This window comes from Podarcis cretensis (genome assembly GCF_951804945.1).
Source record: "Podarcis cretensis genome assembly, chromosome: 13".
In the NCBI taxonomy this organism is placed as follows: Eukaryota; Metazoa; Chordata; class Lepidosauria; order Squamata; family Lacertidae; genus Podarcis; species Podarcis cretensis.
This window is the reverse complement of record NC_137182.1, coordinates 10,765,026-10,791,522: the sequence shown is the minus strand read 5'-3', so window position 1 is coordinate 10,791,522 and position 26,497 is coordinate 10,765,026. Positions and strand designations below refer to the sequence as shown.

General features: G+C 45.5%; 1 long non-coding RNA gene and 1 gene segment (V, D, J or C); both read left to right on the top strand.

Moving 5' to 3' along the window:
• The first annotated feature begins 557 nt into the window (after positions 1-557).
• Positions 558-2,594, top strand: LOC307201090. Its single transcript, XR_013832519.1, has 2 exons — positions 558-678; positions 2,093-2,594. It is a non-coding gene; the product is annotated as an uncharacterized lncRNA (long non-coding RNA).
• Positions 2,595-14,574: 11,980 nt separating this feature from the next.
• Positions 14,575-25,858, top strand: LOC307201061 (Ig kappa chain C region, B allele-like). The segment is given in 3 exons: positions 14,575-14,708; positions 14,918-15,118; positions 25,300-25,858.
• The last annotated feature ends 639 nt before the right edge of the window (positions 25,859-26,497 follow it).

Sequence of the window (26,497 nt, the reverse complement as noted above, 5' to 3'; positions counted from 1 at the left end):
AGCCAGTTACGGGCTATGCCCTGTATCCCCACGTCTGCGAGGCGGTGGTCCAGAAGATCATGATCGACCATGTCAAAGGCTGCTGACAAATCGAAAAGGATCAGCAGTTCTGACCCGCCTCGATCCAGTTGTCTACGGAGATCATCTGTTAGGGCAACCAGAGCCGTCTAGGCCAGGTGCTGACACCCTTCCTCCACCCATTATAAATATTTTCACGATGTTCTGTTATTTATCACCTATATATTACAAGAATCATCCGAGGTCTGCCAGGAGATTTTTGTTGTCACAACAATTTTTTAAATACTCCTTAAATACTATACATTCTAATAGGAAGGCCTCCGGTCTTTTTGTAAATGGGAACTTGAGTATCTTTTTTAATTCATTGTATATAATATCCCAGGACTCTCTTATTCTTTCACATTCCCACCACTTATGCATACATGAACCTGTTCAGGTTCATGATGATTCAGTTTTAGGGTGCTTAAGTTTTCACTTGAAAATTGGGGTTTGTTTTGTTTCACCCATTTTGATTTTTGTTTCTTAAAAAATGAATCTCTGCCTATTCTCTTCGCTGCTAGGGCCCTGTTGTGACTGACAATGGGAATTTCTTATTGGACTGGAAATTTGATAAAGTCCATAACTGGCGTGAAGCGAATGTGGCAATCAAGATGATAGCAGGTAGGTAGTCTTGCAACAGAAGCGTATTTCATGAGGGTTTTAAAAAGAATCCCTTGTAGCAGGCATATTAACAGCTGTACAACTGTGGAATTAAAAATTCTAAAAAGTTATTAATTAGTGGGTCCAGTCCTCTTCTTTATAAATGAAGGAAAATATATGCCTAATGCCTGAATAACACAAGAGTAGAATTAAGTGCTTTGGAACTTATTTTTGCCCCTGACTGTACATCGTCTTAGTACAGTGATAAATATGAATTCTTAGAAAATATTTCTTTTACCGAAAGCCTAGTGGAGGCGTTAATGCTGTATTTGCAACTGTTAGACAGCAGGTGGCGCCATTGGTGTAGATTGCTCTATATGTGGTTATCTCAGATCACCTGTGTTAGGATATATTGTAGCATCATTTATTTTATTTTACTTTTTGTAACTTTATTAAGAGTTTCAAAACGAATATTTTGTAAATACAGTAACAGAAAAACCATCTTGAGGTGTAGGACAATGGCACATGTGGATAACATTTTTCTACCATTATATAAAGCAGTGGTTCTCAAACTTATTTCTCCAGGAAAAAAATTTGCTCCTGCCACACCATTTTTTATTATTATTATTATTATTATTATTATTATTATTATTATTGATAGGTCCAGGAATTGGTCCAGGAAAACAGAAAGAAGCAGCTCCTAGCAGTGCTTATTTCATAACATAGAATATGACTGCTTTATAATATGAAGACGAGTCATCCAGAAAGTGTAAAACATAAATCATTCCCAAAATATAATTATGAATGAGCCTCTTACATATATCTAAGTATGTATATGCACCTTAAGTGTGTATGCAAACTCAACAAAAGTTGTGAGCTCGCAGTATCGCCTGATGCTCATTCCCTCATTTTGAAAAGATATCTATCTATATTCTGCAAATAATAAAAAATATTTCAACGCTGTGCTACAATATACTGCACTGAAATGTTTTAAATGTTCCTGTTTTTTATTATTAATTTTTATTGAAGTTTTTATCTCTGCAAAATAACAGAAACAAACGTTTACACATATGTACATGTTAGTAACACAAAGCATCCCACCAACTCACACAAACCCCACCCCCATTGGTTCGACATAACTCGAAATGTGAGTTAAAATCTGACTTGCTTCCATCGTTGCTTGACCTTGATTCTATAACTTATCTTTACAGTATGATCCAGCATTTAGCAAAACGTGCATTTCTGGTCTCTCTCTAATTTTATTTTTTTTAAATTAAAATATAAACAGGCCCAAAGATAGCACAGTTCAGAAATTCATTCTGCCCCCAGTGGGATGAAATTACTAACCTATGACTTGTATCTTACAAGTCCAGTATTTTCAGTGGTTATTATTACTTCTGTTGCATTCAGACGTGATTTTGCTTTTCTGTTCTAGGGGTGGTGGAAACAGGCCTGTTTATCGACATGGCGGAATGGGTTTACTTTGGCATGGAAGATGGTTCTGTCAGCGTCCGGGAGAAGCCAGTCCACTGACCACACCAGCCAGCCCCCAAATCTACTCTGCCTTCAGCCCATTGCATACAGTTTATCACTTTGGTGCCAATTTGACATCTTGCCTTAAATCCTGTCCCGATCTTGCTGAATGTAACCAAAGGTCCAGCAGATCTCACTAATACTGGAAATGAATGTTGTTTTAAATTATATTTTTTACTATTTTTCATGTAAATCATTTTTTTTTAAAAAAATAATCAGTCATTTTGAGCATTTTAAACCTTTTTTTCCACTTCGGTTTTTATACAAAACATTGTACCAAAAAGGATATTTTATACAGTACTTGAACCATCGGGTTGCTCAGAGTGTGTCTAGCGGGGGGGGGGGGGAGAGAGAAAATAGAAGTTGCAATTTGTGGTATTTGCATAAACACCCCCCCCCCCAAATACATTCACGCAGGAGGGTTGTGCCCAGTTGGTACTCACAGATGCCTTATTAGAATCTTTTTCGTTTCTCTGATTTATGCCTTTCAACGATTTTTACCATAACTGTTTTTAACAGAGAATGTTTAGTCTTAGTATAGAAGTAATAATAATAATAATAATAATTTATTATTTATACCCCGCCCATCTGGCTGGGCCTCCCCAGCCACTCTGGGCGGCTTCCAAAAGAATATTAAAATACTATGATACATCAAACATTAAAAGCATCCCTGAACAGGGCTGCCTTCAGATGTCTTCTAAAAGTCTGGTAGTTGTTGTTCTCTTTGACATCTGGTGGGAGGGCATTCCACAAGGAGGGCGCCACTACCGAAAAGGCCCTCTGCCTGGTTCCCTGTAACTTGGCTTCTCGCAGTGAGGGAACCGCCAGAAGGCCCTTGGGAGCCAATGTAGGTCTTTCAAGACCGGTGTTATATGGTCTCGGTGGCTGCTCCCTGTCACCAGTCTGGCTGCTGCGTTCTGGATTAGTTGTAGTTTCCGGGTCACCTTCAAAGGTAGCCCCACGTAGAGTGCATTGCAGTAATCCAAGCGGGAGATAACCAGAGCATGCACCACTCTGGCGAGGCAGTCCACAGGCAGATAGGGTCTCAGCCTGCGTACCAGATGGAGCTGGTACACAGCTGCCCTGGACACGGATTTAACCTGTGCCTCCATGGACAGCTGTGAGTCCAAAATGACTCCCAGGCTGCGCACCTGGTCCTTCAGGGGCACAGTTACCCCATTCAGGACCAGGGAGTCCTCCACACCTGCCCGCCTCCTGTCCCCCAGAAACAGTACTTCTGTCTTGTCAGGATTCAATCTCAATCTGTTAGCCGCCATCCATCCTCCAACCGCCTCCAGACACTCACACAGGACCTTCACCGCCTTCACTGGTTCTGATTTGAAAGAGAGGTAGAGCTGGGTATCATCCGCATACTGATGAACACCCAGCCCAAACCCCCTGATGATCTCTCCCAGCGGCTGCATGTAAATGTTGAAAAGCATGGGGGAGAGGACAGAACCCTGAGGCACCCCACAAGTGAGAGCCCAGGGGTCTGAACACTCATCCCCCACCACCACTTTCTGAACACGGCCCAGGAGGAAGGAGCGGAACCACTGTAGGACAGTGCCCCCAGCTCCCAGCCCCTCAAGACGGTCCAGAAGGATGTTATGGTCGATGGTATCAAACGCCGCTGAGAGATCCAGCAGAACTAGGAAACAGCTCTCACCTTTGTCCCTAGCCCGCCGGAGATCATCAACCAGTGCGACCAAGGCAGTTTCAGTCCCATGATGAGGCCTGAATCCCGACTGGAAGGGATCCAAATGGTCCGCTTCTTCCAGGCGTGCCTGGAGTTGTTCAGCAACCACTCGCTCAATGACCTTGCCCAAGAATGGAAGATTTGAGACTGGGCGATAGCTGGCCATCGTGGCCGCATCTAAAGATGGTTTTTTAAGAAGTGGTTTGATAACCGCCTCTTTCAGCGGGTCTGGGAAGGCTCCCTCACGGAGGGAAGCATTCACCACCCCACGAAGCCCATCGCCCAGTCCTTCCCGGCTAGCTTTTATAAGCCAGGATGGGCACGGATCAAGGAGACAGGTGGTTGGTTTCACTCGTCCAAACAGCCTGTCCACATCCTCGGAGGTAACAGATTGGAATTGATCCCATGCAATTTGACTAGACAGGACTCTAGCACTCTCCCGCCCCGGCCCTGCTCCCACGGTGGCGTCTACCTCTTCCCGAATCTGAGCGACTTTATCTGCAAAAAACTTTGCAAAATCATTGCAGGAGATCATGTGGCCCGTACTGGGCCCTGATGTAGCAGGTGGTTCCGCTAAATTGCGGACCACCTGAAAAAGTCTCCTGCTGCTGTTTTCTGCAGATGCAATAGAGGCGGTGAAGAAAGTCTTCTTCGCCGTCGCTACCGCCACTTGGTAGGCTCGACATTGAGCTCTAACCTGTGTCCGGTCAGCTTCAGAATGAGTTATCCGCCACCGGCGCTCTAGCCGTCTCAACGATTGTTTCATTGCCCTCAGATCCGTGGAAAACCACGGGGCTCTCCGGGCTCCATGCAATCGGAGAGGGCGCTTCGGAGCCAAACAGTCAATAGCCCTGGTTAACTCCACATTCCAGCGGGCCACCAGGGAATCAGCTGAAAGGCCATCAACATGGGATAAAGCATCCCCTACCACTCTCTGGAAACCATTTGGATCCATTAAGTGGCGGGGGCGGACCATCCGAATCGGTCCCACCTCCCTGCAGAGGGGAAGGGTCGCGGAGAAGTCCAGTTGCACCAGGAAGTGATCTGACCATGGCACTTCTTTTGTTTCACTTTTAGTTAGTGTCAGGTCACCAACATCCGTAGAGGTAAACACCAGGTCCAAGGCATGTCCGCGGCTATGGGTTGGGCCAAACTTATTCAGGGACAGCCCCATGGAGGCCATGCTTTCCATGAAGTCCCGAGCGGCCCCTTGTAAGGTCGTGTCGGCATGGATATTAAAATCCCCTAGGACAACCAAACTAGGTGTCTCCAGGAGAACATCCGCCACGACCTGAAGCAGCTCGGGCAGGGAATCCTTGGTGCAGCGGGGAGGTCGGTACACCAAAAGGAATCCTGTACTGCCCCTATTGCCCAACTTCCAGAACATGCACTCAGAGAACTGGGTCTTCCCAATAGGACGCCTGGTGCAAACTAATGACTTCCTAAAAATCACTGCAACCCCCCCCCCCGCCCACAAGGCCTGGGTTGCTGTGCGTAAGAGAAACCTGGTGGACAAGCAGCAGCAAGAACAGGCCCATCCGCTTCATTCAACCAAGTCTCTGTTACACATGCCAGGTCAAATCCCCCATCCATGATCAGGTCATGGATGGCAGTGGTCTTATGAATCATTGACCTGGCATTGCACAGCAGCACCTTCAGGTCATGTGGGTATCCCTTGCTGATTCTAGTATCCATCTGGTCAGGACCAGACCTGGAGGCAGGGATAGTCCTCAGACAACGACTAAACCTGCCTCCTCTGTAATGACATGGTCTGGTCTTAGCGTAACTCCTCCTCCTACCCGAGATCACTGAGATCGGTTGTCCCAACGCATCCCCCCCTGTGGAACATGCCCCAGCCATTTTGTTGGCTGGGACACACTCCCCGGCAGCCCTGACCCCTCCCCTTAAGAACAAAATAAGACCTTAAAACAATGAAAGCAAAACAAAAAAGAAACCCCAAAAAACAAAAAACAATACAAATAAAAAACTCCAAAAATTACAAATCCATCAAAATCAAAACAAATTCCCAACTAAACATCCATCCCACCCCCACCCCATCCCTGCATATACAGTAATAATAATGACAATAATAATAATAATAAAGAAATAAAAAGGAAAAGGAAAATTTTAAAACATTTTAAAAAGAACTCTGCACCCCTCCGGATCCCCCTGGGCCGCAGCAGCAGTGACAGCAATCGTCCCTGTGAGGCCTGTCAGGCCCCGCCCTAGGCCAGATGGTGAGTGGCAGGAAGGAGCAGGGCCCTCAGACACCCATGCAGGAGAGTCATGCTGGGCAGCAGAGCGCAGCAGTCCCTGTGAGGCTTCAGGCCCCGCCCAGGCCAGATGGTGAGTGGCAGGAAGGAGCAGGGCCCTCAGACACCCACGCAGGAGAGTCCTCCTGGGCAGCAGAGCGCAGCAGTCCCTGTGAGGCTTCAGGCCCCGCCCAGGCCAGATGGTGAGTGGCAGGAAGGAGCAGGGCCCTCAGACACCCACGCAGGAGAGTCCTCCTGGGCAGCAGAGCGCAGCAGTCCCTGTGAGGCTTCAGGCCCCGCCCAGGCCAGATGGTGAGTGGCAGGAAGGAGCAGGGCCCTCAGACACCCATGCAGGAGAGTCCTCCTGGGCAGCAGAGCGCAGCAGTCCCTGTGAGGCTTCAGGCCCCGCCCAGGCCAGATGGTGAGTGGCAGGAAGGAGCAGGGCCCTCAGACACCCACGCAGGAGAGTCCTCCTGGGCAGCAGAGCACAGCAGTCCCTGTGAGGCTTCAGGCCCCACCCCAGGCCAGATGGTGAGTGGCAGGAAGGAGCAGGGCCCTCAGACACCCACGCAGGAGAGTCCTCCTGGGCAGCAGAGCACAGCAGTCCTTATGGGGCTTCAGGCCCTGCCCCAGGCCAGATGGTGAGTGGCAGGAAGGAGCAGGGCCCTCAGACACCCACGCAGGAGAGTCCTCCTGGGCAGCAGAGTCCAGCAGTCCTTATGAGGCTTCAGGCCCCGCCCAGGCCAGATGGTGAGTGGCAGGAAGGAGCAGGACCCTCAGACACCCACGCAGGAGAGTATAGATAATTTGCTGATAATTTGTGCTGTTGGCCTCCGTGGAATTTGTACGGCATGGGATCAGCCACGACGCCCATTCCACGCAAAGAATTCATACCTTTAAAATAATATATGAAATAATGAAATAATATACTTCGGAAATGTTTCAGGACCCCCCCCCCCAATAATGGATGGCTGAAATTCGAGGCTGCCTAGCCATCTGTACAGGTGAAGATGCACTGGGTTAATGCCCAGTTTAGCAATTTTGGGCCCAGTTGGAGTTTCAAAGAGTTCCTGGCCCTCCCTTTGCATGACGACATTTTCACAGAATGCTGCTTTGAAACACGTCCAAAAAACGAGCCTTACTGGAAGGATTGTATTAATGTAGCAAGAGCAGGGCACTTTTTAAAAAACAAAAAACCTGTTGTCTCTCATCTCTTAAGTGCTTTGCATGATAACCGTGTCAGAAATGTACGACTCGTCGTTTTTGTTTTAGGCACTGAAATTAAAGAGCTGTAACGCCAGCCATTTGTGTGTTCGGGTTTGTTCTTAAACGCCTTCCTGATCTGCCCTTTGGTCCCCGAATTGGGTCAAAGTGCCTTGTGCTGCCCCGCCCCAGATTATCATGCAAGATTGGATCCTGACGCTTAACAGGATCCAATCCTGTGCCCTGTTGCATCAGGGAAACAACATCAAACCTAGCGTTACGTAAAATACATTCAACAAACCCACAAAATGTAACCGGCTGTGCATGCACATAAACAATGCTCTTCTGTATTTATCACAGTGGTATGCGGGTGGCGCTGTGGGTTAAACCACAGAGCCCAGGACTTGCCAATCAGAAGGTCAGCAGTTCAAATCCCCGCGACGGGGTTAGCTCCTGTTGCTCGGTCCCAGCTCCTGCCAACCTAGCAGTTCGAAAGCACATCAAAGTGCAAGTAGATAAATAGGTACCGCTCCGGCGGGAAGGCAAACGGTGTTTCTGTGCGCTGCTCTGGTTCGCCAGAAGCGGCTTAGTCATGCTGGCCACATGACCCGGAAGCTGTACTCCGGCTCCCTCGGCCAATAAAGCAAGATGAGCGCTGCAACCTCAGAGTCGTCCACAACTGGACCTGTCAGGGGTCCCTTTACCTTTACCTTTACTATTTATCACAGTATCAGATATTTCTGTTCCACATAATCAACACATAAAGTACAACAAAGTAAACGGAAATCCCAATAGATCAGTTCATTCAGAGAGTCCAAATATTTGCTAGTTTCTGTTCCACGCATGTCTTTGTATGTTCATAAAATCCAAATGGGAGCTTGCTGCAGTTCCACAGAATCTTGACAAGGATTTCCAGAATAATGCCTTGTTTCACGCTCCTGGGCTTCATCAGTTGTTTCTGCAGAAACCACCATGTCATACCGTATTTTTCGCTCTATAGGACGCACCTGACCATAGGACACACCTTGTTTTAGAGGGGGAGAACAAGGGAAAAAAATTCTCCCCCTCTCTGCTCAGCGCCCCTTCAGCGAAGTGGCAGGAGAAACGGGGGCCCTTCCATTTCTCCTCCCACTTCGCTGAAGGGGCACTGCGCAGCTCTCCCTCTCTGCTGAAGCCAGGAGAGTCTTGCTCTCCCGGCTTCAGCTATAGGAACCCGAAGCCTTTGGAGCACAGCGCAAGTTCCCACTGCACTCCAAAGGCTTCAGGCGGCTATCCCTGACGTCTGGAGACCGAGAGGGGTCAGTGTGCACCGACCCCTCTCGCTCTCCAGGCTTCAGAGAAAGCAACTCGTAGCCTCTGGAGCGTGGAGGGAGCGCTCCCTCTGCGCTTCGGAGGCTTCGCGTTGCTATCGCTGAAGCCAAGGAGCCTGCATTCACTGCATAGGATGCACACACATTTCCCCTTAATTTTTGAGGGGGAAAAGTGCGTCCTATAGAGCGAAAAATACGGTACGTTCCATTATCTTGATATGCTACATACAAACGTACAACTGATGAAGGTAAACGGCATTTCTGTGCTCTGCTCTGGTTCGCCTGAAGCGGCTTAGTCATGCTGGCCACATGACCCGGAAGCTGTACGCCGGCTCCCTCAGCCAATAAAGAGAGATGAGCGCCGCAACCCCAGAGTCGTCCACAACTGGACCTAATGGTCAGGGGTCCCTTTACCTTTTCCCCCTGGGTTATCTCAGCCTGGCTCCTGACGCTTTGATAATCTCAAAAGACCACAAGAGGGAGCTCCAAGCTAACCCAGTCCAAAATCCTGCAACAGTTTAGTGACGAGGAGATCATTTCTTTCTCCACATTCTTGTTTTTAAGGAAAAGGAGGGTGCTCTTTCAGAGAGATGCCGTTTGAAATGAAAACTCGCAGCTGGTCCTGCTCCTCCCAAAACTTGCTAATCTGAATTCCCACGAATGCAGAGTAATAATGCTTTTGAAAAACAAAAGGTCATTATGTTGAAAGGTAATTGTGTGTATGTGGTTGTAACCAAGATAACTGGTTACTTCAAAGAACCCTATGTTCTGCAAACTTGTGAAATACGTTCTCTGAGCAAAGAGTGGAGTTTCGCTTTATCTTTTCAACGTCTGACAAGGCTACTGCTGCTAGCAAACTCTCTTTACCTAGCAGGGTGATAAAACTATTTTTAATTCTGTTGTTTGTGGGTGGTTAATTCTGTTGTTTGTGCTCTCTGTTCTGTGAGCTGGCTAAGCGTTGGTTACCACAGTGCTTGAATACAATGGGCCTCCTGCACACAAACTCCTCACTTCCTCAGTACACGGTGTGTGGCTTCATTTCCAGTTTTGAACATATTGTACCTTCTTTATAGAAAAGCAATGCTTCAAGAAAGATGTTTTAACATAATTGAAGAGTACAAGAACCAGAAAGTTAACTTTCTGTGTGAAAATGCGCTTTTTAAAAAAATGAATGAAATAAGCCGAAGATAAAAGAGCATAAAGGAATACTGCCATAAAGCACGTTGGAAAATGCACCTTTTATCATTACTTTCCTAAAAGCTGAACCTTATCAACAACAACAACAACAACAACAACAACAACAATACAGTGGTGCCACGCAAGACGAAAAGAATCCGTTCCGCGAGTCTCTTCGTCTTGCGGTTTTTTCGTCTTGCGAAGCAAGCCCATTAGCGGCTTAGCGGATTAGCGCTATTAGCGGCTTAGCGGATCAGCTGATAAGCGGCTTAGCGGATCAGCTGATAAGCGGCTTAGCGGCTTAGCGGATCAGCTGTTAAGTGGCTTAGCGGCTTAGAAAAAGGGGGGAGGGGGAAAAAACCGCAGGAACTCGCAAGACATTTTCGTCTTGCGAAGCAAGCCCATAGGAAATTTGCTACTCAGGAACCAGGTTGGTTTCAGAGGTGTATGTTTGCAGTTTGACCTGCTTAGCTGCACACATGTGGTTTCTCGACTTTTTGCCTAATTAAAAGGGGAGTTACTTTCTGCACCGGGTGAAGGAAGGGATGTGGTAGGATAATTGGTTAATTGAAACTGTACTTAATTTGATCAAAGGTCTTGTAAGTTGCTGGTGAGGAGAAGTGATGGCTTGCAATGTTTGGTTGTTACGTTTTCGAAAATAAAACTAAGAAAAGGTATTGTGGACAACTGTTTATTCCTATGCTCCATTCGCTGCGCACCCTCTGTGTTGATGAAGAAGTTCAAACAAAACTAACCCCCTTCCTGTTTGTTTCCTTGAAAAACCAGTCAAGAAACACACGAGGAATCATTTGGGTCACCCATTTGGCTTTGCTAGGTCCCTCCAGCACCCCATAACTTCAGGCTTCTGTGGTGGGGCCTGGTGAAGTCCACAACCAATCAGTGGGGCTTGGACATGTTGCTCATGGTTGTGTTGTTAACCAATTAACTGTTCTTGAACAAAGTGTGCCTGTCACTTTACATTGGGGAAAACCGTATTTTGTGTGTTTCTTAATAGCTTTTTGGTGTTTTGAAACCTTTTGAGTGACACAGAAGAAGTTCCAAAGGAAAAGGTTGCAGGAGATCACAATGAGTGGTTCACCTAATGAATTTTATTGGTAAGCCGTATTTTCTCCAAAAAAGGAGATATATGTACCTTATTTTGCTATGTGCAGATTTTCTGTGTTCTGATGCCTGGCAAATATTTTATATTTGTGCCATTGAATTTGGCATTGTGCCTTGGTTTCTAATTGAGACAGTTAGAAGATAAGAAATCTGCGATGGGGAGGATACCTGTTTTTCGGACGTGATTGAGGATCGCAGAGCCAGAGGCAAAGAGGCCTGGAGAGATAAAATCAAATATGAAAATATCGTTGAGAGGCAGGACTGAGATATTGATACACTTTGAGGTTCAGACTGTGGAAAGTCATAAAACCAAAATTACAATTAAGAAGACAATTTGATCTTTTTTTTTATTTTTTTATTTTTATTGGATTATGATTTGATATGTTAATTGGATGTTTTTTATTGGAAAATTAATAAATGCTCTAACAAACAAACAAACAAAGAAATCTGTAATGTGGAAAGCCGGGACTGAAAAGATCCCTAGGTAATAACTACTTGTTGAAAAAAACCCCAAACATATCTTGTAATTCATGACGTGAGATCTTCTGAGTAAGTCTGCTGTCTAGATCATTTGCATAGATTTCCATCCCTGGCACTTAATAACTCCCCCATTTTTATCCTCATCATGCAGAAGCTGGGCTACTTGGTGGTGATAGTATCTGGGAGGCAAGAGTTCCGCCAACGACAGCATCATGCTACAAATGTGTTTGATTTGGCTCATCTTGAGTTTCTTTGAGGGTAACTTTTCACAGAGATGTCATTCCTTGCAAATTTCTCCGGCAGGCGTTATGGATTCAGTAACCTATTGTTCTTTTTTTCTCCTCTCCTCCCAGAAGCCAGAGGGCAGAGTGTCATCACCCAGACCCCAGCTTCTTTACAGGCGAATCTTGGGGACATAGTGTCCATCGACTGCGATGCTTCCTCTTCCGTGAGTGATGATATGGCCTTATATCAGTTTAAACCAGGACAGAGACCCAAGCTACTTATTCATAATGCTACGAGCCGTTTTGAAGGGACCCTAGATCGCTTCATTCAGAGTGACTTCTCCTTCATTATCAACAGTGCCGAGGACGCGGGAATGTATTACTGTGCCCAAGGCTACAGAACTCCTCTACACAGTGATACACTTCAGTACAAAAACCACCTCAGTGCATTAAGGCAGGGGAGAGAAATGAAACTGGTGTTTTGCAGCAGCAGCACCCCCCCCCCTTCTAGCTTGCTAGAAAGGAGGGTGAGAGAACAACTGAAAGCCCATGCAGATCAACCAAAAGAAAGCCAGGATTTTGGATTCTCTAAGAAGTTTGCTTCCAGTGAAGCTGTGTTAAAGAGGCAGCAGCTTCACCTCAGCCTCAGTCCAAGGCTGCCTTGCACTGAGTCAAACTATTGGTCCACCCAGCCCAGGGCTGGATTAGCCACTAAGCAAGATAAGGACGCAGGCGGTACAGTGGTCTAAACCACTGAGCCTAGGGCTTGCCGGTTGGAAGGTCGGCAGTTCGAATCCCCGTGATGGGGCGAGCTCCCGTTGCTTGGTCCCAGCTCCTGCCCACCTAGCAGTTCGAAAGTAGATAAAGAGGTACCGCTCCGGCGGGAAGGTAAACGGCGTTTCCGTGTGCTGCTTGGTTTTGCCAGAAGCGGCTTAGTCATGCTGGCCACATGACCCAGAGAAACTGTCTGCGGACAAACGCTGGCTCCTTTGGCCAGTAAAGCGAGATGAGTGCTGCAACCCCAGAGTCGTTCGCGACTGGACTTAACTGTCAGGGGTCCTTTACCTTTACCTAAGATAAGGACATGCTTAGGGCATCAAGAGAATGGGGGCACCACAGAAATATCTCATTGCCAAGTTTTTACATTAAAGGTCAAAAATTGCACTGCTGAGCATTCCTTTTCTGAGTTGAAGTATATTAAAAGATCCCAACAGAGCAGCCATGCGACAAGGCAAGCTGAATGTCTTATAAATATAGAAGCAGTTGGTTTTCCTAGATGCATCTATGGATTAGGAAGTTGTGGGACAGAGTGATGCGCCAGTTTGCTCCCACGATTGAGGGGGCCAGCGCCACATGCTGATGTGTTGCGTGCGCACTGAGTGGCTTGTACATGTGACGTGAGCACCTTGGGCGGCGTGTGCACATGGCGTGAGCATGTGGGATATTGAGGGGGGCCGTGCTCTTCCTTGAAAATTTTGGGGGGTCCTCAGCCGCCCCTAGAGGGCACGCCTGGCGATAGGTGTGGTGACACACTGATGTGGTGTGGGCTGCTTGTGGTGACTCAGATGCCAGAATCACTGGTACCAGCAGAAACCAGATCAACCACTTCTCATCTCTAAGGGATCAAAAATAGGAAGCAATTGATTTTTTGAATCGTGAGGATTAAATGGCTGGTTTATTATGGACCAAAATACATGCTATACAGTAGTACCTTGGTTCTCAAACGCCTTGGTACTCAAACAACTTGGAACCCAAATACTGCAAACCCAGAAGTAAGTGTTCCAGTTTGTGAACCTTTTTCAGAAGCCGAACGTGTTCCGTTTTGAGTGTTACGCTGAGGGCTGTCTGTTTTTGCTATTTATTTTGTGTTTTTGTTCTTTTTGTTTTGTTTTTGTGACTGTGTGGAACCCAGTTCAGCTACTGATTGATTGATTGATTGACTTTGTGACTGCAGTACATTGTTCATTGCTTTCATTTTATAGATCAGTTGTCTCATTAGATAGTAAAATCCATGTTAAATTGCTGTTTTAGGGGTTGTTTTTAAAAGTCTGGAACGGATTAATCCATTTTCCATTACTTCCTATAGGAAAGTGTACCTTGGTTTTGGAACGCTTCCAGTTTGGGAACGGATTAAGTTTGAGAACCAAGGTACCACTGTACTAAGCACACGTTTTAAAAAACATGCATACTCCTTTTGAAGGCAAAGCAGTCAAAGAGGGCCCTGAACTGGATTAGGGCTCTACCAGTTACCCACTGAAGACTGCGATCTGGTTTCTATTTGTGCCCCTCCCCCACAAGTGCTGTTTTCAGTAAACAGCAGATTTGAACAGATCTCTGTGTGTCATACCCTCCAACATTTCTCCAATGAAAATAAGGATATCCTATACTATTACTATTACTATTACTATTACTATTACTATTACTATTACTATTATTATTACTGTTACTGTTACTGTTACTGTTACTGTTACTGTTACTACCCACCCATCTGGCTGGGTTGCCCCAGCCACTCTGGGCAGCTTCCGACATATATAAAAACGTAATAAAACATTAAACATTTTTTAAAAAACTTTCCTGCACAGGATTGCCTTCAGACAGCTCTGCTGTCGTTTAACTCCATACCCGACAACATTTCTCCAATGAAAATAGGAACATCCTTAGGAATCTAAGTATCACATCAGAATCCGGGACGGCTTCTCTAAATCAGGGACGTCCCTGGAAAATAGGGTCTGTCATTCATTGCTCTCCGTAAGATTGCTGTCTGTATCTTCCTTGAGTTCCTTCTGCATCATGAGCTAGAACCTCCTCCGTGACACTTCTTCTGCCTTGAAGCACAACCCCCACAGGAAGGGGCACTAAATCCCTTGCGCCTCTTCTACTCATTTGCATCGATTTCCATTCTTGACACTTAATAACTGCTCCAATTTTATCCCCATCATTCTGACGCTGGGCTGCTTGGTGGCGATAGTACCTGGGAGGCAACAGAAAGGTTACGTTAACAGCAGCATCATGTTACAGATTTGTTCCATTGGGCTCATCTTGTGCTTCTTGGAGGGTAAGTTTTAAGAGTGGTGTTGTTCTCTCTGAGCTTCTAAGGTAAATGTAATGGATTTACGATTGTGCTTTATTCCTCTCCTCCTAGAATCCATGGGACAGAGTTTCTTTGAGGGTAACTTTTCACAGAGATGTCATTCCTTGCAAATTTCTCTGGCAGGCGTTACGGATTCAGTAACCTATTGTTCTTTTTCTCTCCTCTCCTCCCAGAAGCCAGAGGGCAGAGTGTCATCACCCAGACCCCAGCTTCTTTACAGGCGAATCTTGCGGACAGAGTGTCCATCCAGTGCAAAGCTTCCTCTTCCATGGGTGATGATATGGCCTTATATCAGTTTAAACCAGGACAGAGACCCAAGCTACTTATTCATAATGCTACGAGCCATTTTGAAGGGACCCCAGATCGCTTCAGTCGTACCTACAGTAACACTGACTTCTCCTTCACCATCAGCGACGTCCATGCCGAGGATGAAGGGATATATTTCTGTGCCCAAGACTACAGCTTTCCTCTACACAGTGATACACTTCAGTACAAAAACCACCTCAGTGCATTAAGGCAGGGGAGAGAAATGGAACTGGTGTTTTGCAGCAGCAGCAGCACCCCCCCCCCTTCTAGCTTGCTAGAAAGGAGGGTGAGAGAACAACTGAAAGCCCATGCAGATCAACCAAAAGAAAGCCGGGATTTTGGATTCTCTAAGAACTTTGCTTCCAGTGAAGCTGTGTTAAAGAGGCAGCAGCTTCACCTCAGCCTCAGTCCAAGGCACAGGTGCATCAGAAGCTGCCTTGCACTGAGTCAAACTATTGATGCACCCAGCCCAGGGCTGGATTAGCCACTAAGCAAGATAAGGACATGGGTGGCGCTGTGGTCTAAACGACTGAGCCTAGGGCTTGCCGATCGGAAGGTCGGTGGTTCGAATCCCCGTGATGGGGTGAGCTCCCGTTGCTCGGCCCCGGCTCCTGCCAACCTAGCAGTTCGAAAGTAGATAAAGAGGTACCGTTCCGGCGGGAAGGTAAACGGCGTTTCCGTGTGCTGCTCTGGTTTCGCCAGAAGCGGCTTAGTCATGCTGGCCGCATGACCCGGAAAAACTGTCTGCGGACAAATGCCGGCTCCCTTGGCCAGTAAAGCGAGATGAGTGCCGCAACCCCAGAGTCGTTCGCGACTGGACTTAACTGTCAGGGGTCCTTTACTTTACCTAAGATAAGGACATGCTGGGTTCAACTCATGTTCAGCTGCAACTGACATTATTCCGTTTCGTTGTGTTTGCGGCCAATAAAGGCTCTGTAACCATGTCAGTACACGTAACTGACCACTTCATTTCCGGTTTGCATGAAATCATTTCCAAATAAGGAATATGATTAGTAAGGATCACATTTCCGGAGTGGGGTGGAGGAAGTCAATACATCGATAACTGTTGCGACTAAGGGAGCTGGGCATGTTTAGCCTGGAGAAGAGGAGCTTAAGGGGTGATATGATAGCCATGTTCAAATATATAAAAGGATGTCACATAGAGGAGGGAGAAAGGTTGTTTTCTGCTGCTCCAGAGAAGCGGACACGGAGCAATGGCTCCAAACTACAAGAAAGAAGATTCCACCTAAACATTAGGAAGAACTTCCTGACAGTAAGAGCTGTTTGACAGTGGAATTTGCTGCCAAGGAGTGTGGTGGAGTCTCCTTCTTTGGAGGTCTTTAAGCAGAGGCTTGACAACCATATGTCAGGAGTGCTCTGATGGTGTTTCCTGCTTGGCAGGGGGTTGGACTCGATGGCCCTTGTGGTCTCTTCCAACTCTATGATTCTATGATTCTATGATTCTAAGTGTCTGCAAGTGCTGTGTAGGATGCATGAAACAAGTACAATGGAGTACCCATGCATTTGGGCTGTGTTTTGCACTCTGATTTCACAATAAAATCATTTGGGAAGAAAGAAGCAACCAAATCAATTTTATAGGAGGGAGGGAAAGACATGACAAGGTAAATCACCACAGAACTGTCACTCTGATTGGTTAAATCCTAAATTGTATCGTTTTCCAACACAGTTAAGAAAACTGGAAGCAAAGAAGTATTAACCGTAAACGAAGGGCCCTGAGTTGACATTGGCCTATCATATTCCAAGATACACAGTTATTTTATATTCCATGTTAGAGCTTTCCGTAATTCCCACTCAGCCTTACTAACAACATATCCTCCAATGTTACCTTCTTCATATTGGGCTTTTTGAAGACAATGTGCATTTTAAATTGGAAATGCCCATTCAGTGCTTATTTGAGTTCATAACACTGACAAAGTTAGTTGAGCCAACCGGAACAGCTCATGAGTCCCATGACGTGGTGAGCACTTTTGACGTGCTTCTGAACTGCTAGGTTGGCAGAAGCTGGGACCGAACAATGGAAGATCACCTTGTCGCGGGGATTCGAACCGCTGACCTTCCGATCGGCAAGTCCAAGCAGCGCAGTGGTTTAAACCATAGCGCCACCCACATCCCTCTATTCAACAATAGCTCATCTTAAAACGAGTTTCAGAAGGTCATGCTACTTCAAGTTGCCTCTTGACTTCAGGAATGATTCCAGCTCACCCTTGTTCCTGTTCTGTACATGGAATATGAAGAGTGGAGTTCTGGGATGATGATTCTATATCCACGTCATTGGCATGAAGAACAACTCCCTTCCCTCTCCAAGACAACATGTAATGACACTTTAATTCTGTCCATGTCAAACAGCATAATATTTAGGTTCTAGGTATGTAGCTGCAAGTATCACTTCATATTCAAACTGCTGCTTTTCATATTTATTTTTCATCATGCTGCCTACCAACGTGCTAGAAAACTCTATTGACTGCACTTTAGCAATTGCCAGCTGGCACCTCGACCATGCCCCACTGAAATCCCCTGTGGCCACCTGCTCAGATGGCAGAATTATCGTTGCCACTTGGGCAGGTGCTGGTGCAGCTGTCAAGTTTCTGAACTGATATTCAGTCCTTCTCACAGATTCCCGTGGCCCCAAATTGCTATGTCTTGACACAGCTCCGATCGTTCCAACAGTCTCTCCAACATGTCACAGCTTACCATTCTCTCTCTCTCTCTCTCTCTCTCTCTCTCTCTCTCTCTCTCACACACACACACACACACACACACCCAACTCTCCAAATGCCCAAGTTGACCCACCGGACCCCCTTGCTGAGTGGGATCCAAACCTTTCTCCACCATCAAGAGTATATTCAGAAGCTGGCTGAGCTCTGCAGTGTGTGTGGGAATTAGATCAATCGATGGATCAATTGATCCATCCATCCCTCCATCCATCCATCCCTCCATCCATCCATCCTTCCATGCCACCTTTGCTCCAAGGAGCTCACGCTGGCTAACAAAATTCTCCCTTTCCCATTGTATTGTTACAGGTATGTTAGGATATAAGAAGATGTGCTTAGATCAAGCTCATCCCGAGAACTCCTTGGCTGAGAGAGATTTGGACCCTGCTTGGCTCGTGCCGTTCCAACACACTAACTGCTACTGTGCCCTGGCTCTCTGGATATCAATTCAGGAGATGAGATACAGCTCTAATGGAGAAATCCACACATTATCTGAGATTTCAACAAGAACTAGACAAAAAATATATCAATTAATGAAAGACCTAAGCTGAGAACTAAGGACCTGAAAAGACAGGAGAGGGGTAAGTTTGTGAGATGCTTGGTTTGCCAAGACAGCTCACTGCTTCTCTCAAGGGCACCAGAGGGGATTACAGTGGATTATAGTTCATCATAGGGATGCGGGTGGCGCTGTGGGTTAAACCACAGAGCCCAGGACTTCCCGATCAGAAGGTCGGAGGTTGCTTCAGGATGAGAACAGAAATTGTGCTCTGGCGGCGTGTCGGCAGCGGGAGGCCCCATTAGCTAAAGTGGTGCTTCAGGTTAAGAACAGTTTCAGGTTAAGAACAGACCTCCGGAACGAATTAAGTACTTAACCCGAGGTACCACTGTATTGTTAAGCAAAATACCCAGTTCAAACCTTAAACTACGTCTTCCTTCTGGTGAGACAAAAACCATGCTTTGCCTCAAGTGCTCGCTTCCCCACTGCCACCAACCAGTAAAAGGTAAGGTAAAGGGACCCCTGACTATTAGGTCCAGTCATGGCCGACTCATCTCGCTTTATTGGCCGAGGGAGCTGGCGTACAGCTTCCGGGTCACGTGGCCAGCATGACTAAGCCACTTCTGGCGAACCAGAGCAGCGCATGGAAACGCCATTTACCTTCCTGCCAGAGCGGTACCTATTTATCTACTTGCACTTTGACATGCTTTCGAACTGCTAGGTTGGCAGGAGTAGGGACCGAGCAACGGGAGCTCACCCCGTCGCGGGGATTCGAACCGCCGACCTTCCGATCCTCAAATCCTAGGACACTGAGGTACCACTGTTTTCTAAAATGAATTTATAATGAGAAATTAGCACAAAAGTCTGGTGAATTTTCATGAGGATTAAAAAAACCAAACAAGCTTCACCAATTGGAGAAGTTTGGCAAACTGAATTCAAGATGGAAAAATAGGGAAACAGAGAAAAGCAAAAGCAGTAGAACTATCATTCCCTGACCACAAGTCATCATGGTGACCAAACCCCTCTCCCTTGTGAGAGCCATGTGGCTGAGCTGGAGAAACCAACTCAAAGCTCCTGACATGCTGAGTTTCTCAGGTAGATTGGTGCAGCTGGAACAACTCGGGGCAGTTTAGGCATTGGGTAGGCTTAGTTTTGGAGGGAGGGGAGGTTGTAGCCTCTGCCTGCCCCTCCGGAAAGTGGGCGATCCCATTAAAGGGATCCAGGTGAGATGCTTCTGTCTGGACACCCAGACTCTCCAAGTACAACCCAGAAGGTTAACAACTCTTTGATGTAGGTAAAGAACTCCCTCTCTTCCGGTTGACCCCATATTAGGTACTTCTGTTGGGGGGACCAGTAGGGGTGCGGTCTACCTAATGCCTGTGCCAAACCTCTTACATCTGTAGTCAATCAAGTTGTGGCCTGATTTGACCCAAAATAGAACTTGTCATGCTTCGTTATTTGTGGTTTAAGACAGTCCGTCGGATGGGGGGCGCTTGGGCGCGCAATGAGGAAACCAACAAATGCCTATAACTTTTTTATGCTTTGGCAAAATCGATTAAAAATCTTAAGCACAGTAAAACCTTCTAAGAGAACGATTCTTTACATTAATTGGCTCCCAGGAGTTTCTCCTGCTTTGTGAGCTGGAACCATGAACTGAATATGGCATCGTTTCCGTTGCCATTTTGGCAGGTGGCAAAGCAGTTGCCAGTTTCTGAACTGACACTCAGCCGTTGCCACAGGTCCGCGTGGCATGATATCACCAGCTCCTCTTGACAAAACTCCCATAGTTTAATGTTATATCAGCCCAAGACATTTTGGCACATGAGGCGAACCACAAAGTGGTGCCCCCTCTGCTTGCTCTAGCTTTAGGGACATGGTACTGTTGTTGTGGGGATATGGGTGGCGCTGTGGGTTAAACCACAGAGCCTAGGACTTGCCGATGCATTATGAGGAATGGATAACAGTGTATTGCAGTGGAATTTAGAGTTGCTCGAGCAGTGAAAAATGTCAGCATGTGGGGCAAATCCATGGGGCAAAAGCTGTGGGTCACTCTCAGCAATGGGACCAAGGGAGAGGGGGGAAAGAGTGTGCCTTATTGTTCTTTGCTTTCTCCCCTCCGTCCCCCAACATCTTGGGACTCTGCATGAAAATAATGCCAGCGGAATTTCTAGCCAAAGTTGAGGTGAAGATTAGAATGACTTCTGTAATAGGTCTGAGTTGATCTGAACTTGTGAAAGCACATACTTCACCTGACTCAGTTGGAGGAACTTGAGCCTTTTAATCTCAGGGTGGTGGGTCCGAGCCCCACATTGGGCAAAAGATCCCTGCTTTGCATGGGGTTGGTCTAGATGACCCTTGTGGTCCCTTCCAACTCTACCAACTCTTCCAAGTCTATGATTCTATGAGTAGGAGAAGACCACAGCTGAAATTCTGGACTCTACAGCGATACATTAATTTGCGAATCAGGTATTTCCAGGGAATGTCATGTTTGCCCAGAGTTAACTCTGTCAGAGGCAGAATTCTGATCACTGGTGCAATAAGGAAAATAATAATAATAATAATAATAATAATAATAATAATAATAATAATAATTATTATTATTATTATTATTATTATTATTATTATTATTTATACCCCACCCATCTGGCTGGGTTTCCCCAGCCACTCTGGGCGGCTTCCAACAGAACACCAAAATACAATAACCTATTAAACATTAAAAGCTTCCCTAAACAGGGCTGCCTTCAGATGTCTTCTAAAATTTGGATAGTTGTTTATTTCCTTGACATCTGGTGGGAGGGTGTTCCCCAGGGCAGGTGTCACCACCGAGAAGGCCCTCTGCCTGGTTCCCTGTAACTTGGCTTCTTGCAGCGAGGGAATCGCCAGAAGGCCCTCGGCGCTGGACCTCAGATAAATATTGTAAACTGGTGAAGTTCTTTTCAAAGGGTACACAGTGGGCCTCTTATCCCTGTGGTGTCAGATATATCAACCTGACGTCGTAATCATTTGAAAATGTACGTTGCAACAGGTAAAACGTGTAAGTCCTTCAAGGAGCTGAGGACAAAAAGTGGTCAGAGTTAAACCCATTGTAAGTTTAGACAGTGTTGTGTCATTTGTGCGTTTACCTTGCAGGAAAAGGCCCTATCTTTTGTGGGACGGGGATTGTTTCGCAACAGCTTCAAATCAGCTTTAATTGTGCAGATTTTGCTGGGATGTGTTTGGAATCCTTTGTGGGTTTACTTTTCAGTTCAATGGCATTTTCTTCCAGTTAGGTGAGCTTAAGACTGCCACCTAAGTGAAGAAAATAGACGCCGTTTTTCTCTGTTCAACGACTACGTTCCACTTTGTAGGCACTCAGTTTGTCGTGAGACTGGTACCTTGTTTCCAGATCTCTAGGAGCGAAACCGCTTTGCTTACTTGTAAAAACTTTGAAATCTTCCCTTCAGTGGCCACAGTTGGGAGGGACTTGGGTTTTTGCTGAGGGCATGAGCAATGGCAAACCACTGTGGCTCATTTTTGGTGACGGGACCAATTTAGAAATCAGGCGTAAGTCTGTTTTCTCTCTCTGTTGCTTTGGGGTACAGTGTGTCAGAAATCTATATTTTCATTTTTGTTGAGTGTTGGGAAGCATCTGGGCATTGGGAGAAAAAACTACACAAGCTGGGGAATGGACGATGATGACAGAAAACTGAGGTAGGGTTTGGGATTGTATTTTTTCCTAACTGAAGCTGCTAAGAGCTCTGCTGGGTGGTCAGTAAAAAACTTCAGCGTGCAGGAAAATGCTGCGATTCACTCTCAGCAATGGGACCAAACGGGAGATAAAAGAGTATGCATTTTATTGTTCCCTTGTGTCACCTCTGCCTCTTTCCCCACAATGTCTTGAGCTCTGCATGAAATTGATGCTAGCAGAATTTCTAGCCAAAGCTGCAGTAAAGATGGGAATAACATCTCTAACTGGTTTAATTTGGTATAAACTAAGTGATTTCCAAAGGAGAGCCAATTTAAAGAAACAGTTTAAAGGTTTTCAGAATGTAGGGGGTCGTCCCAGAAGCTAAATTGGGTTGCCTCTAGACAAACCAATAACAATTCAGACTGACTGTTTTAAAAAACTGCTAATAAAAACATGTAACCCTCATAGAAAGCACTTTATTTGAAATAAATTACAGTGGGGAGGGAATGGTTTTTTTTTTGCACTATCAAGCACTTGGAAACCAGCCCAGTTCATTTTAGGGGAATTTATTTCAATGTAAATGGGCACAATTTGGAATATTTTGGTACCCTTATGTCCCAATGGATGGCTGGGTGATAAAAGTTAGGTAACTCCTGGCTTGACTGCATAGAACCAAACCTGCCATCATATGTAAACTTATTGGGGGGGGGGTTCAATTAAACCTGCATAGGATTGGGTTGTATGGCACCATTGGGTATCAATATAGCACACATTCATCTGAATGAATGGAAAGGAATCCCTTTGGAGCAGTGAACAGTGATTTATGCACTTGATAAAGTAGCAAGAACACAACAGATGATTTCTGGACTCATTAATTTGAGAATACATTAATTTGAAAATACAGGTATTTCTAGGTGAGATCCTATTTGTCTGTAGTTAAGTCTAGCATAGTAACTAAGATGCTAGAAATACTCTATCATTGATTTTCATAGGGATTTTAGTCTGACTGTTCTGCAAAAACCTATGTTAGAAATAGATATAGATATAGCTCTATAGACTACCCTAATTGGAGGACCTTTGCCCAAATGGCACAGCAAAACCCTTTCCCCCTTCTTTTGGCTGTGGCGTACCATGCATATTGATGGTGCTGTGCAAATGTATTGATTGATCAACAAATACATTGATAAATCAAAATCTGTTCTATCATAGATAAGTCAAGTGGAACCTAAAAAAATAATAATAAGCAGGCATTTTGTCAATGCGCTCTGTCAAAGACAGAGATTGAAGGCTATTGAAGATGGGATTGAAGATGCTATTAATTTATAGCAGAGACAGAATTCTGCAATAAGGAAAGTTAGGGGGGAAAGAAAAAGAGTGAAATTTCAAGGCTATTTTCAAAGTGAATACAGTGGTACCTCGGGTTAAGTACTTAATTCATTCTGGAGGTCCGTACTTAACCTGAAACTGTTCTTAACCTGCAGCACCACTTTAGCTAATGGGGCTAAATGTTGCTGCCACGTCGCCAGAGCACGATTTCTGTTCTCATCCTGAATCAAAGTTCTTAACCGGAAGCACTATTTTTGGGTTAGTGGAGTCTGTAACCTGAAGCGTATGTAACCTGAAGCATATGTAACCCGAGGTACCACTGTATAGTATTTATTTTGTCCCTACCAATCTGATGGCGCAATACTTTGCACAGATCAGTTACAGCAAGTAAAATGAAATGTATGTCCTTTACGAAACTTAGAGCACAAGCTGATCAATGTTAAGCCCACTGAATGTTTAGCACATGCTTAATTATTTGCCGTTGAAATTAATTGGGGGACTTCATATTTTACTGGTTTGGGCCATTGTTAGTTACTTGGGCATTTCTGAAGTAATCAAGAAAGGAGAAACAATGTAAAATATGGTAAAAACGTAAGTTTTAAGATGGAATATAGAAGTTAACTCTCCTATGTGATTCATGTATTGGTGCTTAGCGAAGGGTTTAAACAGCACATTTCATCTATAGGATACAAAATGTAAGAACCATGTACGAAGAAGTAAAGAAATATCTGCACTTACACTCTAGCCAAATCTATAACAATGCACCACACACCAATTATCCAAGCCAAAGCAATGCAGAATATTTCTAATTTTGCAGCTTTCTGTATGTGTTCTCCCCACGAGCTCAAATTCTCTGTCCCTGCTGCCCCACATTAGGACAGGGCTGTAATGCCCTTTGCAGCACCCAGATATGAAAATTGGCCTGTGGAGTCTTTTCTCCTGTTTTAACTTTACTCAGTAAAGATTGAAAGATACAACTAGGAAACGTTCACTTTAAAAATGTGTTGAACTATTTCTTTCACAACGACACCTGCCAAACTTTAGATCAGTTCTCTGCACAGCTACTGCGTCTTCTCTGAGGGTCTGCTGAGCCCAAATTTTACTTTCCTGCAGTACAAACACCGTGGGATTTTGAATTTCTATGGTTTTCAGAACAACCGTGTCCATGTTTGCACGGCAATGAGACATTCTCAATTCAGCAGGGTTCACTTCCAGATAAGGGGACGTAGGGTTGCGGCTTGAAGTCTTTTCTGTACCTTTAACAGCTGTTTAATCTGCGGACATCATCAGCAAGAATAAAAGCATTATACCTCCAATCAGTTTCTGAATGTTGGGCTGCTCCTAAATAATAATAATAATAATAATAATAATAATAATAATAATAATAATAATAGTAAATACCCCACCCATCTGGCTGGGTTTCCCCAGCCACTCTGGGTGGCTTCCAACAGAATATTATAATATAAAAGTCTTTTAAACATTAAAAGCTTCCTTAAACAGGGCTGCCTTCAGATGTCTTTTAAAAGTTTGGTAGTTGTTGTTCTCTTTGACATCTGGTGGGAGGGCGTTCCACAGGGCGGGAGCCACTACCGAGGAGGCCCTCTGCCTGGTTCCCTGTAAGCTGGCTTCTCACAATGAGGGAACCACCAGAAGGCCCTCGGCGCTGGACCTCAGTGTCTGGGTAGAATGATGGAGTGGAGACGCTAAATGTGTGGGGGAAGCAGTAATGATGATGATGATGATGTTGGCAAATCTGAGCCTGAATGCAATTTGCCTTTCTGGTCTGATCAAGGTGGCCAACTAGGGGGTGTCATGAAACAGCAGCAAATACTTCACTTACTTTATTGGGGGGGTGAAGAAGTAGAGGGGAAACTTGTGGATTTGCGTTGCCTCAAGCACTTGGTACCTTCACAATTTTACAGCGGCGCCATTTGCAGCAAAATGTTTTGAACTAGCACTGTGGTCTTTCACTGGCCCTGTGGTACACCTGAATGATGCAATATTCCGTGTTCTTGTTTGTTTACGCAGGAAGAGAAGATTCCACCCCATCGGCACTCATTTTCCCACCTTCGCCGGAGCAACGTAAAACGGATTCAGCCACTTCCGTGTGCCTGGTCAACACGTTCTACCCGAGCAGCCTGGCCGTGGCCTGGAAAGTGGACGGCACTCCAGTCACTGAGGGCGTCCAAACCAGTCCCCCAGCATCGAATACAGACAACACCTATAAGCTGACCAGCACCCTGACGCTCCCAACATCAGATTTCAACGCCCATGAACTATACAGTTGTGAAGTGACGCACAAAACGTTGTCCAGTCCTCTTGTGAAGAGTTTTAGGAGGTCTGAGCTTTCCGGATAGGCCCCTCTATAAAGCAGGCTCTTCTTTTACTGGTCATTTATGGTCATTCCCCTGTTTACAATCCGTACCAGAAATCCCTCTAGTATTATGACTGTAGGAAATATCTCATATTGCATGTCCTTTCTCTGCAGTCTGTAACTTCTTCCACGTCCTTTTTTCTCTTACTGATATCACATTAACCTTGGGAAATGATATAAATGCAGAAATAAACGCATTATCTTGAAAAGCAATGTGCCTCCCTCTGCTTCTTGTTTTCAGGGTTGCAATCAGTGGAAATCAAGCAAAATCAGATTAATTATAATACTTAATGGGGCGGTGAGTTGAGGGGAGAGGGCAGGTTGCTGCTTGCTAGCGATCCTAAGGCATAATGAATCAACCGTAAGGAATCAATATGACGGTAACCGTAGGTGTGGTTGGTAAAAGATCTTAGGGAGCCAGTGTGGTGTAGTGGTTAAGAGCAGTAGACTCGTAATCTGGTGAACCGGGTTCGCGTCTCCGCTCCTCCACATGCAGCGGCTGGGTGACCTTGGGCCAGTCACACTTCTCTGAAGTCTCTCAGCCCCACTCACCTCACAGAGTGTTTGTTGTCAGGGAGAAAGGGAAAGGAGAATGTTAGCCGCTTTGAGACTCCTTTGGGTAGTGATAAAGCGGGATATCAAATCCAAACTCCTCCTCCTCCTCTTCTCCTTCTCCTTCTTATTCTTCTTCTAACTTCTACATGCTCTGAAATGACTTTTCAAGTCCCAGCAAATATGGCTGCCTGTGATTACTACATCCCTTTTTCCACTGAACGGGTGAGAATTTGCTGGTTGGTTGCGATGGTGCACAGTTAGAGGGTACATTTCCTTTTTTAAAAAAAACTTTTTTAT